Genomic DNA, 16,445 nt, shown 5'->3' with positions numbered 1-16,445 from the left:
CGTGTGTTTTTGAAATTGTTTGGTTGGTTGAAGAAATACGAGGTGCTAGAGAAAAAAGATTCACGGAGGCAGTAGGCGAATACTAAACTAATAAGTATAAAAGTGCAAATAAAAGTTAACAATTTTACCTTTAATTTGGATGATCTATCTCAGTAATTTAAAGAAAATAATTTCATTTTCAATAAGATAGAGCTATTACTTTAATTATACGTGAAGACTTAGGCCAAGCATGGTCAGGTGGTTGTGGTTATGGCGCTCGACTCATAATCTGAGGGTCACGGGTTCGAATTTCCGTCACACTAAACATGCTCGCTCTTTCTGCTGTGGTAGCGTTATAATGTTATGGTAAATCCGACTATTCGTTAAGAGAAGAACAGTCCAAGAGTTGACGGTGAGTGGTGACGATCAGCTGCTGTCCCTCTAGAAATGTAGCTGATTAAATCAGTATAATAATGATTTGTCAACTCAAAAAATCAAAAATGTTTTCAATTAATGTCGTTAACTAAACAGAATACATCAAATATTTGCAGAAAGGTTTGTGGTATTCATTGATCTGATTTATCAAATAGTGTTTATAAATCACATTTCCACTAAAACTACTCATAACATCCACCTTCCCAGTAAAAAAAATCTGTAATAAACAGTGACCTGAACTGCTATATTAAAACTTATGTAACATCTTCCCTCATAAAAAATAGTCTAACAATCAACTCCCCACAAAAGACCTATGGTAAACAGTGATTGGTTGACTAGATGGGTTTTAGCTGTTTTTCTCCACAAATACTTCATGTAATTATCACCAATAAAACATTACAAAACATAATGTGAAGAGCAAGATAGGATGTTTGATTTACAATAGTTATCTTTTCCATAAAATAATGTCGAAAATATCAATTTTGCATACGTAGACCTGATCATTGGCGAGGGTAAGTTACAATACCTCTATCTCCATTTAGGCTCATTCCCCTCGAGGTTAGTGTCTTCGAAGAGACCCACCAAGTACGCCTCACTGGCCTCTTGAAGAGCCATGACAGCAGAGCTCTGGAATCTAAGGTCAGTCTTGAAGTCCTGGGTAATTTCTCTCACCAGTCTCTGGAAAGGTAGTTTTCGAATGAACAGCTCAGTTGACTTCTGGTATCGACGGATTTCACGGAGGGCTACTGTTCCTGGCCTGTAACGATGAGGTTTCTTTACACCTCCTGTTGCTGGAGCGCTCTTTCGGGCAGCTTTAGTGGCCAGTTGTTTTCTTGCAGTTTGTTTCGTGCGAGCCATAATTTCGTTTTGTCCGTGCTATATTACAAACGTACGTAGAACTACAATCCTACTACACTCTTCGACTTCCGTGCTAAGAATGATCATCGTTCCAAGTTGACTGTGTGGGTATTTGAGTGTTGATGTTGTTAAATACCCAGGAGGGTCAGGTACATTTGACCTCTTCCTCCAAAATATTGTCATTGCGACGGCCGGGAATCGAACCCGGGTCAACTGCTTGGAAGGCAGCTATGCTAACCACTATACCACCGTCGCATGTTAGACCTGATTGTCTCAGTTTTTAATTCCCATTTTCAAATAGCCAACCTTAACAATGCTATCTGTTGACTTTTATTTGTATTACAATTAATTATCCCATTCAACTTGTTATTATGAAACATTATAAAGAACAAAGAAATAATAATCTGTGACAACATAATTTTAAAACACATTCTAGACAACATGTTATCGCCGTTACAGCACAGAAGTTACTCAACCAAAATATTCAATATTATTAAAACAGGTAGAAAACGTGACACACAGGCATACAACATATACAAGGGAATTATTACCTTATTGTGGAAACCAAAGCAACGAAAAAATACTTGGCATTATTATTTCCAGTTGATGTTTATATTGTTAATTGAGAGATTTCAATATTCTGTTACTAGATAATAAAGGCAAATAAATTAATATGAACATAATAAATGAACTCAGGATTCACTCAATTTGAATGTTCCTTTAAAGAAGGAATCTAATATCTGAATGAGTTTACAATATTTTATTTACACATTTCCTATTGTTAGAATCATTCTTCTTCCTATGGACGTAAAGTTTTTAATTGTTTATTTATTTTGCATGCCCTGTCTGATGATTGGGAGAGCATAATGACTCAGAATGTTCATCAAAATCTTATCATTCGAAGTATAAAGATATTTGAGAATGGCATTATATATATATATATAATATTTTAATAATCAATATATACTTTTAAAAGCTATGAATTACTATGAGTTTTTCAAACTTCATTTTTTAAAAACTATTTTCATTTGTTAGTTTTATTTACACTAGCTATGGTGAGCTTCTTATTTACCTCATTAATAACTAAATGTGGGTTTTATATTAATAAAACAAAGAAATTTCAATGGGTCAAAACTAAATAAATACTAATACAAAAATACCAATAGTCTGAGTACTTTCAGAAGGCAGAATGTTGTTTTTCATTCTTTATATAACTTTATTGAAGAAAAATGTAATACGCAATATACTAAGTAGTAAAATAATGTTTATGATTAGCAGCAGGGAGAAACGTAATGCAGTCATTTTTCATGTGTTCTTATTCATCGTATAGTTTTTTTCTGGCATTGCTGTTGAGAACAAACACAAGAAAAAATCAAACTACTGTGAACTACTTGATTATAGATGGTGTACGTGAAACAAAAACAAAACAAAATGTAAAGGTAATATTGCAAGTTTTAGTAATTAATAAAAGGTGAAATACGTAGCTTAAAAATATTGAGAGCATGTAAAGTAGCGCATAACACTACTTTCCAAAAGTTTCTCATCAAAATGCATTTCTGAGGTTCAATACAGGTATATAGTAGAAGATAGCACAGAGAAACAAAGGGCGCTGGTCAGTTATGACTAACAACATTACTAACATTTTATCGTAGGCGTCACTTAAACATTAAACATCATTTAAGCACTACCTCTCTCCCCGGCTGAAGGGGCCAGTATGTTTAGTGTAACAAGGACTTTATCCCGCGACCCTCAGAATACGAGCCGAGTTCTTTAACCACGTGGCCATGCTAGGCAAGGGTTACAGCAAGTCGTGACTGTAATGTCCTTTGTTGGCCGAGTTGATATTGTTTAGATATAATACTCAATGCTATGAGAGAACACTGGACTTCTTCCCTCGATTCCATCTATCTTAGCATGATTGAAAGATGTTCTCGAACGTTGTTGCCACTAATTAATAAACTGCGGTTTTTTGAATTAATGCAGCAATCGCATGCATAGTACCAGTATCCGTCGCTTCTTGCCTATGCCAATAAATATATAAGCAGAATTTTTCATTGTTAGCACTTTACTTTATCGTTTTGCTTGTTGGAAAGCATAATATGCTTCTCAGATTTTTTTCTACTTACCCAGGTAAATCCGGCACACGTCAGAAGTCAATACAAACAACGAGAAAGCGATCAAATATATTTTAAAATAGTAAAAAATAACTTAGGGTAAAACCCAGGCTACTCGGCCCAACCCCAAATTCAATTTTTTTCAAAACGTCCAGTTAAAATCCAAAACGTGATTTTCGTGGTGATGCCTTGTTATTTTGTGCTACGCTATTCCATGTATGATAAACTTTTCTAGTACGCTAATAAAGCATTTTTGTTTAATTTGGTATGTATTATAATTCTACCCCTCGCTAGTACAGCGGTAAATCTATGGAGTTACATCACTAAAATCAGGGGTTCGATTCCCCTTGGTGGGCTTGACAGATAGCCCAATGTGGCCTTGCTACAAGAAAACACGTACACACATTATAATTTTTCGTATTTGCTGAATGAGTTTGAGAATATTTAATATTTTAAGAGCAAATGTCAACTTTCGTACTTATCAGACTTCTAGACTGTCATAGTTACATCGTTCAATGTGACAATTTCTTGTGGGAACAGAGTTTGTACTTAAAGAAATCAACACTTTTATGTACAGAAAACAACAAATATGATAAGTCACTTTGTAGATGAAATCTTGGATATCTATTGGTTATAAATAATACAATGTTGAACGTCAGCGAGAACTATTGAAAAATCCTCAAAAAGAGGATGTGATAGGTGGCTGTGGCAAGACGAGTCTGAATTTTCTGTTTTCTGTATTACCAAATAAAATTGAATACTATGAAAATTATGCTTTGTCTGAACAATGACAACATTATACGTTTTATACATAACTTGCTTCTTGAAGAAATGAAAAATAAATTGCATAAGAAGGGATGCATAAATAAAAAAGTCACATTTATCAAGCTTTCGATAATTGAGGATTTTTAAAATATTGTGTTGTATAATTACGAGCTTAAAACTTATATACTATTAAAATATGGATTGTTAGCTACGAGTTTTCATAATGCTACTTGGAACTGCATGAATAAAAAGTGGTTTAATTAACTTTTGAATGTAACTTACAAAAAACATTGTGAAATGCACAGTGAAGGATGTCCATTGTGAAAGGATTAAATCAGATCAGTATCTCCAACCACTTCAAAAGTTTATGTGTTAAACAGTTAGTAATTTAGTCAATTCACTCGAGAAACGTTTAGAATTATTACCAAACTACCTTCAGTGGTATATGAATACTTCATACCTTCTACTGCTAGATCTGGTCATATCAAGTCAAAGTGTAAGTATTATGAGTGGAGTATTTATACTTCAGGGAAAGTACTTCTAACCTGTTGGCATGAATTATATTATATGTAAATTATACAATACACACAGGTGAACTATATTTCTCACGCATGTTCAATTTTATTTTTTATTGTTTTCATTTATTTAGTATCATATATTTTTATTATTTTTATCATTCTATATTATGTGAGATATGATTTTGCATATTTAGCGTAATCATGAGGCAAAGCCACATAAGTCTGCATCTGCTCTGCTCAGGTGCAGCAGCCTACAATAAAAGTGTACTGCACATAATCAACTACATATAAGTCTATAAACTCTTGTCAGAAGCATATCACAAACAAACTCATTAATTTTGTTGCTTGTACACTTCAATCCTTCTCAGTGATGGAAACAAGAGATTTTAAAGATCTAATGGATTTTCGTTACATTTTTCCCAGTTGCAAATATCTGCTCATAATGTAATCAAGAGTATATTTGATGATGCCCAACAAAAAGTCATTTCTTATTGTAACTTGTACCTAACATCAATGTCACTGTGGACATCTGGAGTGGCAGAAAAATGCATAGTTTTCTTGAAGTGGAATAACTGGTCATTTTAGACTTGACTGAAATTTGTAAATAATCATGATGACATGCTAACATTTCAAGAGGTGTCACACATCTAATAACATTGCAGCTGAATACGATGAAACAATAAATCTTTTTACCATCAACAACAGAATATTGTGACATCGAATAACGCATCCAAAATGATCAAGCCTTTTTGCATGACTAGATATGAATTATGTTTTGTGAGAGATGGTGATAGCTCATCTACAAATAGTGACTCAGAAGATGAGCTTTAAGACGAATCTAAATTAGCAGACAATTTATACGAATTTGTTCCTAAATATTATCCCTGCTTTACCCACACACTACAGCTTGTGGTCAGGGATGGCATGGAAAAAGTTGGTCCATTGCAGAAAGTAATTTCCAAACCATCAGTCATGGTGTCCTACTTTCGAAAATTAAAGCATGGTGCTCATATGCTTAAGAGAGAGGCCAAAGTTCAGTTGGTAACATTAACAAGATGGAACTCAGAAATTAAGATGATTAAGTCTTCATTAAAGATTACCCAGAGGAAACTGGATAATTCAACAAATGATACAACAACTTACTTTTCATAATCAAATTATACTTACATATTTGATGAGAATATTAACAACTTTTAATGAGGCAACACGTTTAATCCAGGGTCAGAACATTGTTACCTTCAGTTATGCAGTGCCATGTGTTAATATGCTGATGACAAAGACTGACAAAATGCACTGCAAATATAATTTACAATTTGTCTCTGCATTGAAGAAATGTGTTTACACCTGGATGACTCAGTATGAGCAACAAGTGTTTCTTGCTTCGCTGTAGCATTGGATCCCAGATTTAAACTTGACTGGTGTTTTACTGAACTTATGGTCTATGAATCTAATCAAATACTCCTGCAACACGAAGTCAAGAAATTTTTTTCAATGAATAATCCTACAACCATGGAACAAAAAGAGGGGTGTAAATCCTCAACGCACAAAAGAACTAATATTTTTAGTTTCTTTTTTGCCTCCAAGAAACAAATCACCTCATCTTCGATGGTTCTTGCATTCCTGAGGATAGCAATTCTCTAAATTATTGGAAGATCCATGAAAAGCTTTCATTCCCTATATATATCAGTCATATTCTACCTGAATTTTCCAGTTTCTTTTGCCTCCATTGAGCGTTTGTTTAGAATCAGAAGAAAACCCTCAGATCTGATTGATACCACCTTACTAACAAGACATTTGTGAGACTGATGTTCATAAATAACAGTGGACAGCTGTAATATCTATAAGTCCCCTTTAAAATATATCTTTTGCTCTAAAACTTTGTTATTGGATTTAGAAAAAATAAAGTTATTGAAATTCTACTCTTCAGATTTTGTTTATTTAAGTTTCTAAAAAGTTTGTTTCATAAATAAAAGTAATGAAATCTTATCATATGTTGTTTTATAATTATTGTATATTACCTGACAAAGTATTCACGAATACATTCTTGTATGTTCGTATTCATAAAAATATGAAGTATTTACAATTGTATTCGATTATTGATCTGCAATATTTGCTCCATACCTGGTGAAAAGGAATTTATTTTTATATTTAGACACAACCTTAAGGTGGAATTAAACCACCTTAAAATTTTACAGTAAAATTTCCGACTTTCACCTATTTTGTAATATTACAAGATATAAAAAATAAAAATATATTACAACCAAACCACCCTATATTTCTATAAAACTCTTAACCACTGTCTTTTTATTTAATAATTGGTGATATTAAGCAGAACTAAAAACCCTTACCTTAATAGTTCTTAAGCTGACTGTTTTACTCTTCAAGTTTGTGGCTAGATTTAATTCAGGCTGTACTAATTTAAATTAATAAATAATGCAGCAGCTATTCCAATTGCTGACCTTCTTTAATCTGTTGCAGTGTTAGTCTGAAAGACACATGTGTCTGATAGTCCTGTCTGACAACAAGATACGAGCATTCTCACAACTAAGAAACAAATGCACCATGTTTAAAATACACTCTTCTCTCATGCTCGTATCACTATAGCATCTCTGGCTGCAATGGTGGCATAGTCATGGCACATGGGTAGGGAAACCCTGCTAACACATGGAAAATTATTGTTGCTGTACCATGCTGCCTTGTGGCAGCTGCTGCAGTAGAGGTGAGGAAACATTATGTTGCCGTGCCTTTGTTGCTTTGAAGATTATCTCGTATTTGAGTTCACAGTAGCAATTACTAGTCACTATTTTTTCTCTTTTCTAGTGAGCAGTTCAAAGTGACTACTTCAAACTACATCACTAATGAAACTGTTTCTGTGAGGGATGGTATGTTTGTCAGGCCCATCTGATTAACTTGACAGTCCTTCTATGAATATACCAATAAATATTTATCATAATCTGTGAGAGATTTGCTTGGGACTGCCTTCCCATGCAATTTCCTTTGATAATCTACTACTAAACAAACAACACGGGTCTCCATGTTCCAGTACTATATAAGTTGCCGTATTCTTGAAAAAAATAAATTTGTAGCAGAACTCACTGAATATTATGTTCCAGTTGTAAAGATGCCCTGTGTCTAAATGTTTTATGATAATAAGGCCTATGGCCATCAATACTCAACATTGGACGTTGCATTGCTGTTTCTGAGTCCATCCATTCAAAGTAATAACGTGTTTAAACTATTTGAGGTAGCAGTCCAAATCCTCCTTTGTCGTCTACTTAAACACTTGTGCGTTTATATGTGTTACTTCATTTCCATAATTATGTGATGGTGCTGAAGTGTGGTTGGGAGCCTACTAAGTCCTCAATGAGATGACTTGATGTATGGTTATGCACCATTGTGATGGCACAATAAGTGCTAACACATTCTATTATTATATTCTGTCGAGTCCCTCACCACTGAACAAAGTTTCTTCTTAAAGTCACAAGGCATGCACAACTCTTCGAATTTGGCATCTTTGGATAAATTATTCCCGTGGATGACTAGGCGCGTGATTGTGTACATTATTGTTGACATTATACTTATGTGGCACGTGAAACACTAATGTACACAGAAAATTTACTGACTGACCACAATATATTCATTTAAAAGCTGCCATCCCGCCCATAACAAACCGAATATCATCTACAGTAAAGCTCTCTGATTGAATAAAATACATGCTGATGAAGTAAAGTAGAATACACGGACAAATATTTGAAACCAGTTATATTATAGAGATATCGAAATTGACAGATTAAGGATTTTTTTTTGTTCAGTGTTATTAGTTTTTTAAACAATGTAATACTAAAGGGTCAAATATAACCTTCTTATAACCTATCACTAGAAACCTAGAAATAGTTTGTATATTCTGAACAAAAACGTTTCCACCTACTACAACTGACTGATTTCCTGAGGAAATATTTTCCTGAATTTCCCCTTCTTCTTCTGGAAGAGTAGAATTCTTAAAGATATACTTGCTTATGTTGAAGTGAATTATATCCCACCACAGGATAGGTGTTATCCGTGTAATAAAAGTCGTTGTCTATCCTGCAAGTTAAAAATATCTACCAACTTTTTTTTCAAATTAATATGAACAAAAACTTTGAAATTACCAGAAACATCACTTGCACAGCCAGTAATACGAGTTACCTCATAGGATGTAAAAATACAATCACCAGTACATAGGATTGATCCAAATTACTCTTAGAGAACGATTCAATAATTATAAATTTTCTATTAACACTGAAAAGAAGTCTCTGTTGGCCAACACTTCATTCAACTCATTCTTTTAATTAGTGATGTGATTTCGATAGGCAATGAAACTGGTTTCAAAACAAAGACAGACTAAAAAAAGTCTCTTGGATTGGTCTTCAAATATCGTTGAACCGTTTGGAATTAACCTATATCATTTAATCAACGATCTTCGAACATTAATTAGTTTTTTTTCAGAAAAATAAAAGTTTTATCCATTTTTTATGCGTGGTGTGAATTTTCCATGTTTTCTTCTAATCTTTCTTAATATTTATTTGTGTTTTTTTACGGATGTGCTTTTTTATTTTTGTCTACTTTATCGTTTCTTGTTAGTTAATAGATACATCATATCTCTATTTTAATTTATCAGTATTCAGTATAACTGCACTTGCTATTTTTTCCTTTGAAACTAAACCTCATTAACCTCTTAATATTTAACATTCTAGTTTCCTGTGAGTTTGTCTTCTGGTGTCTTAGCAGAAACTTGTATGACATACAACTCTAAAATACGGGTTTCGATATCTGCAATGAACATAACACAAATAGGCAACTGTGTAGCTTTGTGATTTTTTAACGAACAAACCAAACCCTAAGCGCTGCACAATGAAAATGAGACACAATAATCCACTGAAAGCTAATCAAAACACTTTCGGGTTTTCATGATGGTCTGCCATAATGCAACTCCACCTTTTCTCATATTTAGATTTACTCTGTCTTTCCAGTTTGCCCCTCATTAAGAAAGGCCTACCTGTCGACAGCAGTCGGGTTATAGGGCAAAAAATAAATTAAATAAATTCACCACATTAAGAGAGTTCAAAAAAGATAAAACGGTAAATGAATATTTTCACTCTTCACTTCTATTTAAAGGAAAATGTGTGTGTGTTTTGAATTTCGTGCAAAGCTACTCGAGGGCTATCTGCGCTAGCCGTAGCTAATTTAGCAGTGTGAGACTATTCACCGCCAACTCTTGGGCTACTCTTTTACCAACCAAGAGTGGGACTGGCCGTAACATTATAACGCCCCCACGGCTGAAAGGGCGAGCATGTTTGGTGCTACCGGGATTCGAACCCACGACCCTCAGATTACAAGTCGAACGACTTAACTCACCTGGCCGTGCCGGGCCTAAAGGTAAATCGTAGCTAGTCTGTGATTCAACTACAGAAGACATTGTTCTCTATCACTTTCATTCAATCTTCACTGATTATTTGAGGGTTTATTCTTCACAATGAAAACACATATGCACCAGACCTTTACCACATGCATACGCTTATTTCAACATATGCAGATTTATTTTTAACCAACCTACCATACTTGCCAATCACTATATGTGCCTTATCGCTTTACTGTGTGTAAGATTAATTTATTTCTCCTTCGGAATAATATAAGATATGTTTTATATTAAAAACTGGAACAGGAGACTTCATGATTATACTCCTATATGTACTGGATGTATATTGGTACGAGTTTATGGTGGACACAAATGAGTGGCTTGAATATGCTATAACATGGATCATGCCAACGTGTTTTGATTTTGCTGTCATTGACAACGATATTCAGGATGAATGAAAAATTTCTTTAGATAAGTTAAAACCAGCACATTTAAATTGCTGTAATCGCTTTATACAGCGTTCAGACCATTTAAAATGAGATTCTGCTGTAGTTAATACTGAAAGTAACATTTCTATCATCGAAAAATTGGTCTTGAAATGTCTAGTGTGAAATAAAGCCAAGAAAGCTTCTGACTCCTTTCTTGTTGGTAGATTTAAGCTATCTTAACACTTTTGTTTTATCTATCTATACCTATCTATACCTTCAGTATGTTCGAAATATTCTATACGAGAGAATATTTCTGTGTCCGCTTCAGTTTCAGACATGTTTGTTTGAAATGTAGAAATATCATATTTCAGTTTTCATCAACAACTTGAAACTTGCGACCAAACACCTAAACATTGTCCAATTAGACATAATTCTTATTACAAACCACACAACTGGTATTCATCAGTCACTGTACCTTATAATATTTACTTCCCTGCAGTCAACGTAAAAACATGGAGGACTTTAATTTTCAGCAACCAAACTTTCTAAAGGTTGAATAATTATATATTTCAGCATCTGATTTATCTCCGTGCTGTTTACATCTCAGATGCTCTAAGATACCTGTGTGATGATTACTTTATAGGATGTTTTTTTATATCCATATCATGCTTGGTAATATTTGTTTTCCCTATTCCAACGAATATATCAGCAAAATTCGTCAGTGATCTCTTGGTTTATTGCTGTTTATCTGAGCATAGAGAATGTGTATAATCTTTGATTAATGGTCGCAGGTGTAGAGACAATTGTGTGGCTCAGTCAAAGTAATATTAAATGAATCATTGGTATCAGTTACTTTTTCATGCACTATATACGTACTATCATTCCAGCTCGTATTTCTGCTGTCATAAATACAAACCATAACCTGCATGTATCTTGTTATCAACAATATAATTCTTCGAGCAAATATGGTTGAGCTGTTGCAATGAAACAATATACTTTTGGCTTTGTTTCATCCACAACGTTGGATGACGGTGCTACTCGAGATTGTTTATAGCTTATCACAAAACACTTCCTGTTATTCCTGGGTCCAGAAATTACATGCAACCATCCAGTGAAACTCTTAAATGATGTGATCTTCCTTTGCTTATCCCTTCAAAGATGGAGACATAGCGTATTTCAAATTTTTATCGATTGTAGCAACCGTGATCTCACCACAAAGCTCCAAAACACTTCTTGTGTAAAGAAGAACACTCGACACTTAAAAGCTAATTTTAGATTCTCAGTTTTCTCTATAAAACTGTTCTGGTTCTCGTTTATCCAAAATTCAGACGTATCTCTTTGATTGTACTTCTTTAAAAAACAAAAGAGAAAAGTGAAATACTCTGGAGGAAATGGAGAGACACATCACTAACGCTACGGCACCAAAATATTATATGATTCAGACGATTTTGTGATAATTCAAGGGTAAATCTGTATACAGTTACTGATCTCTTGGAAAACAATATGTTCGTGGATGTAATTTTTGAAAAAAGAAGTGTAGAAATTTGTTGAAGATGAAACATAAGAGACAAGGTAAGATCTTGAGATCCAAAGAAAAATAAAATGAAACTCTTGATTTCCTGGAATAAATTAGAAGACAAACAAAAAATTGTCAGTAGCAGTAGGACCTTTTTAATATAAAATGAAAGAAACTGAAGCAAATTAAAATTAATTCATCTTGATTGATTTGGTTTATTCCGAATTTCGCGCAAACTACACGAGAACTACCTACGTTAAGCTGTTTCTGGTAGATAGGAGTCAGCTATTCAACACCACCAACTATTAACACTTGGGCTACTTTTTTACTAATGAATAGTTGGATTGACCATAACATTATAAGTCCCTTACGGCTAAATGGGCGAGTATGTTCAGTGATGTAGATTCAAACCTGCGACACTCACATTGCGAGACGAACGACTTAACCGGTTAACTAGGTCATGTCAGGCCAAATTCATCTTGATAGTGAAAAGAAGTTAAGATGGAAACCCCAGTGAAATAATAAGCAAGTCTTGGTTCTTTCGAGAAAATGAACAGCTTCTCTGCAGAGTCAGAAGGAATCTGTCTTAAAAAAAGTCAAAACTGTTGCTAAGTTATAATTCCTTTTTGCAGTTTACTAATCAAAAAACAAGTTAACAAATCTATATAATAAATATAATATAATAAATGAATTCCTGGAATAGCCAACAACAAAAAATAATATATCACGATGGATTTTTATACGTGGCCTAGACCAGATTTAGCATATCCCAAATAAGAACCACAGAAGAATTTAAGATTTTTATTTGAAAAAAAAATCATAATCATGTATTTTTCTTTTAACACAGCCACATTGGGCCATCTGTTGTGTCCACCGAGGTAAATCGAACCTCTGATTTTAACGTTGTAAATATGTAGACTTTCCGCTGTGCCAGCGGGAGATAAAATTAGCGTAACAAATATTATTTTTCACTGCTACAAATAGTGTTTATTTTAAATAACACCAATAATTTGCAGTCGGTAACAATTTGTGGAGGTTATTAAACCTAAAGAGTTGACGTAACACTCACGGAAACAGGCTTAAATTTCGTACAACGAATAAATCATTTATTGGAAATTTGTAAGATATGACGGTTACACTTAGCGCTTATCAATTCTTAGAAACAACGTTTGAAATAATATTTATTACATTTTATAAACACTTCTTCAGTTTTATTGTTTTTGTTCCTTAAAATTTTTTAATTTTACTATACAAATTTAAATAATTGATATCTTACTTCATACTTAAATCTTGTTTCATAAGACGCGATAGATCTATTTGATTTGTTGTTAATCGCAAAGTTTCACAATAAGTAGGATCCGCTATGCCCAACACGGGTATTGAAACAAACGTGTTTTAACATTATAAGTCCTCAGACTTACTGCTTAACCATTGGGAGAACAATGGAGGGTCAAGTAGAATTTGAATAAGGCTGATTTGGAAGCTCTAGACTGACGAGAGTAAACACTGAGTGATTTGGTGCGCTGACTAGCGACTTGTTTTCTGGCAACAACTTGTTTTGTTTTTAGATATAATTACTTCTGATTATCATATCCTATTCTACATTTAGTTCTACTAGATTAAAGAGGTTCTCTCGTAGCTATGACAACGCACAATGCCTGTAATGAGCCTCCCACAAGGGGTTCGTTGTGATTCTCATGCAGGTCTTCTTAACGTGAAATCAAATGAAAAGAAAGTTTAAACTGATGCCTGTTTGATTAATCACTATTGAAGTGGTTAATGCCAACTTTATCTGAGGCTTTATTCTCTCCCAGAATCTCACTGATGCTTTCCCATTAATAAACTGTGCGACTTAACCACTTTTTAAATCTTTAACGTACTTCGCTATTTAGTTCACACTGCAGGCTGTGACAACCATTATTTAGTTTACACTGCAAGCTGTGACAATCATTATTTAGTTCACACTGCAGGAGGCTGTGAAAATCATTATTTAGTTCACACTGCAGGCTGCGAAAATCATTATTTAGTTCACACTGCAGGCTGTGACAACCATTATTTAGTTCACACTGCAGGCTGTGACAACCATTATTTAGTTCACACTGCAGGAGGCTGAAATCATCATGCAAGCTGTGACAATATTTAGTTCACAAGCTGCAGGCTGTGACAATCATTATTTAGTTCACACTTGTGACAATCATTATTTAGTTCACACTGCAGGGCTGTCATTATTTAGTTCACAACCATTATTTAGTTCACACTGCAGGCTGTGACAACCATTATTTAGTTCACACTGCAGGCTGTGACAATCATTATTTAGTTCACACTGCAGGCTGTGACAATCATTATTTAGTTCACACTGCAGGCTGTGACAATCATTATTTAGTTCACACTGCAAGCTGTGACAATCGTTATTTAGTTCACACTGCAGGCTGTGACAGCTGTTATTTATTTCACATTGTCGACTGTGACAACTGTTATTTAGTTCACACTGCAGGCTGTGACAACTGTTATTTAGTTCACACTGTCGACTGTAACAACCGTTATTTATTTCCCTTCGCTGACTGTGACAATCGCTACTCAGTTCACACTGCCGACTGTGATAACCGTTACGTTCACACTTTCGACTGTGACAACCGTTATTTCGTTCACACTCTCGACTGTAACAACCGTTATTTCACAATTGATCCAAAAACGCTTCTGTTGTTTCATCAGAAAAAGTTTATCGAATCATTTACGTTGACAGCGAGAGATATCTCTTTACTTGTATCTGACCGAACTGGTTTTGAACTACGAACTATCTGATGTGTCCATGTGACTACTTTGCAGGATGTGAATGAGTCTTCACTACAATAAGTGTGGAGATTCATTTCGTACATGCGGGAGGATATAGAAATGTTCAGTTTCGCATTTTGTAATTTTTATGGGCTGTTTTTACCACCATCTCACCTCTTTTGAATGGATCTTCAGAAAATTTAATATAAAGATTTGTTGAGACCATGCGGAGATACATGAAAATTTTCGTTTTTATATTTTACGCTTTGTAGTTTTTGTGGGAAATTTTTATAATTACTAATAAGAGAAGCAACTTTTCATGTCCTAATATAACCTTCCATTAATCACGAATTTATAAAACTTCAGTCCAGAGAACGAGTGCGGAAGTTAGTAAATAGTGTGCTTACGTTTGTCTCTATTTGTCCGAAATGTTTCCCCCAAACATGTTCGCCCTTTCAGACGTGGGGACGTTATAATGTAACGGTCAGTCCCACTATTCGTTGGTATAAGAGTAGCCGAAGACTTGGCGGTGGGTGGTGGTGACTAGCTGCTTTCTCTCTAATCTTAGACTGGTAAATTAGGGATAGCTAGCGCACATAACCCTCGTGTAGCTTTGCGCGAAATTCAAAACAAAACAAACCAAATCAAACTGAAACTCGCAAATTTCTCAACCAAACGCTGCATGATATCGTTAAAAATACTTTTTTCCGAGAAGTCCGGATTACAACATTGGCTTTTCCATTAACAATCACCACACCTGTTTTTTACTTAGCCAAACGTTTTATTTCAACTAGTATGGTATATAATGGGACAATGATTTTGCCATCACGTGACAACTGATTTCGATTCCAATTTTAGTTTATTCGTTTGCAGACAACACTTAACCAACGTGTACTTTCCTTAAAAAATTAACATTATAATAAATACAATTTCTGTGGGCTCTATCGACTTATTTAAGTCTAAAATACGCATGCACAGTTTGTTGATCTCCATTGGCTTATCAGTACGTGAACACACAATCAGAGAGTTTTTTCATATTCAAATAAGATTATCCTGGTTCAGCAATGCCAGATGGTTAAGGCACTCGACTTCTAATGTGAGGGTCGCGGGTTCATCTCCCTGTCACACCAAACATGCTCACCCTTTCAGCCGTGGGGGCGTTATAATGGTCACGACTAGTTATGATTAATTCGATAAGATAATGAGATATGAATTGCCCTAAATAAAGCTACTGGGGTAAGAGAATGCTTTATTCATACTTCTAACTTTGTGTGACTAAGTTTTATAAAGAAATGTTTTAGCAGTTTCACAATCCGTCATGCAGTATTTGAACAAATTCTTTTTGTCAGACAGTCTACCCATTTTTAAAAGACACAATGTTCAGGGTACAACACTTCAATTCATAGAATAAAGCATCTTGATATAGGAAACTTATAGAACAAAGGAAAGGCAGAGAATATGAGCATTAAAAATATATATTTAATAGTGAGTGTTTGTTGAAAAGAATTAAACTAGAAGAAATATTAACTTAAGTCAACAAAAATACGACTGTTGTAGCTTAATTGTTGCAAGCTGGAGAAACACTGAAAACCAATATACTTAAAGTTTGTGATATATAGATCGTAGACAGCAATTTTTTTCATATTTACTTTAACTTGCCTATTT

The 16,445-nt window shown here is 34.3% G+C and overlaps 1 non-coding gene across 1 annotated transcript; it reads right to left on the bottom strand.

Annotated features, from left to right (window-relative positions):
- Nucleotides 1-1,455: 1,455 nt before the first annotated feature.
- On the bottom strand, nucleotides 1,456-1,527 carry TRNAG-UCC (transfer RNA glycine (anticodon UCC)). The gene has a single exon. It is a non-coding gene; the product is annotated as a tRNA-Gly (tRNA).
- Between the last annotated feature and the right edge of the window lie 14,918 nt (nucleotides 1,528-16,445).

This window comes from Tachypleus tridentatus, chromosome 4 (genome assembly GCF_004210375.1).
Source record: "Tachypleus tridentatus isolate NWPU-2018 chromosome 4, ASM421037v1, whole genome shotgun sequence".
NCBI lineage: Eukaryota > Metazoa > Arthropoda > Merostomata > Xiphosura > Limulidae > Tachypleus > Tachypleus tridentatus.
Note: the sequence above shows the minus strand (reverse complement) of the source record. Positions and strands in the feature narration are given on the sequence as shown.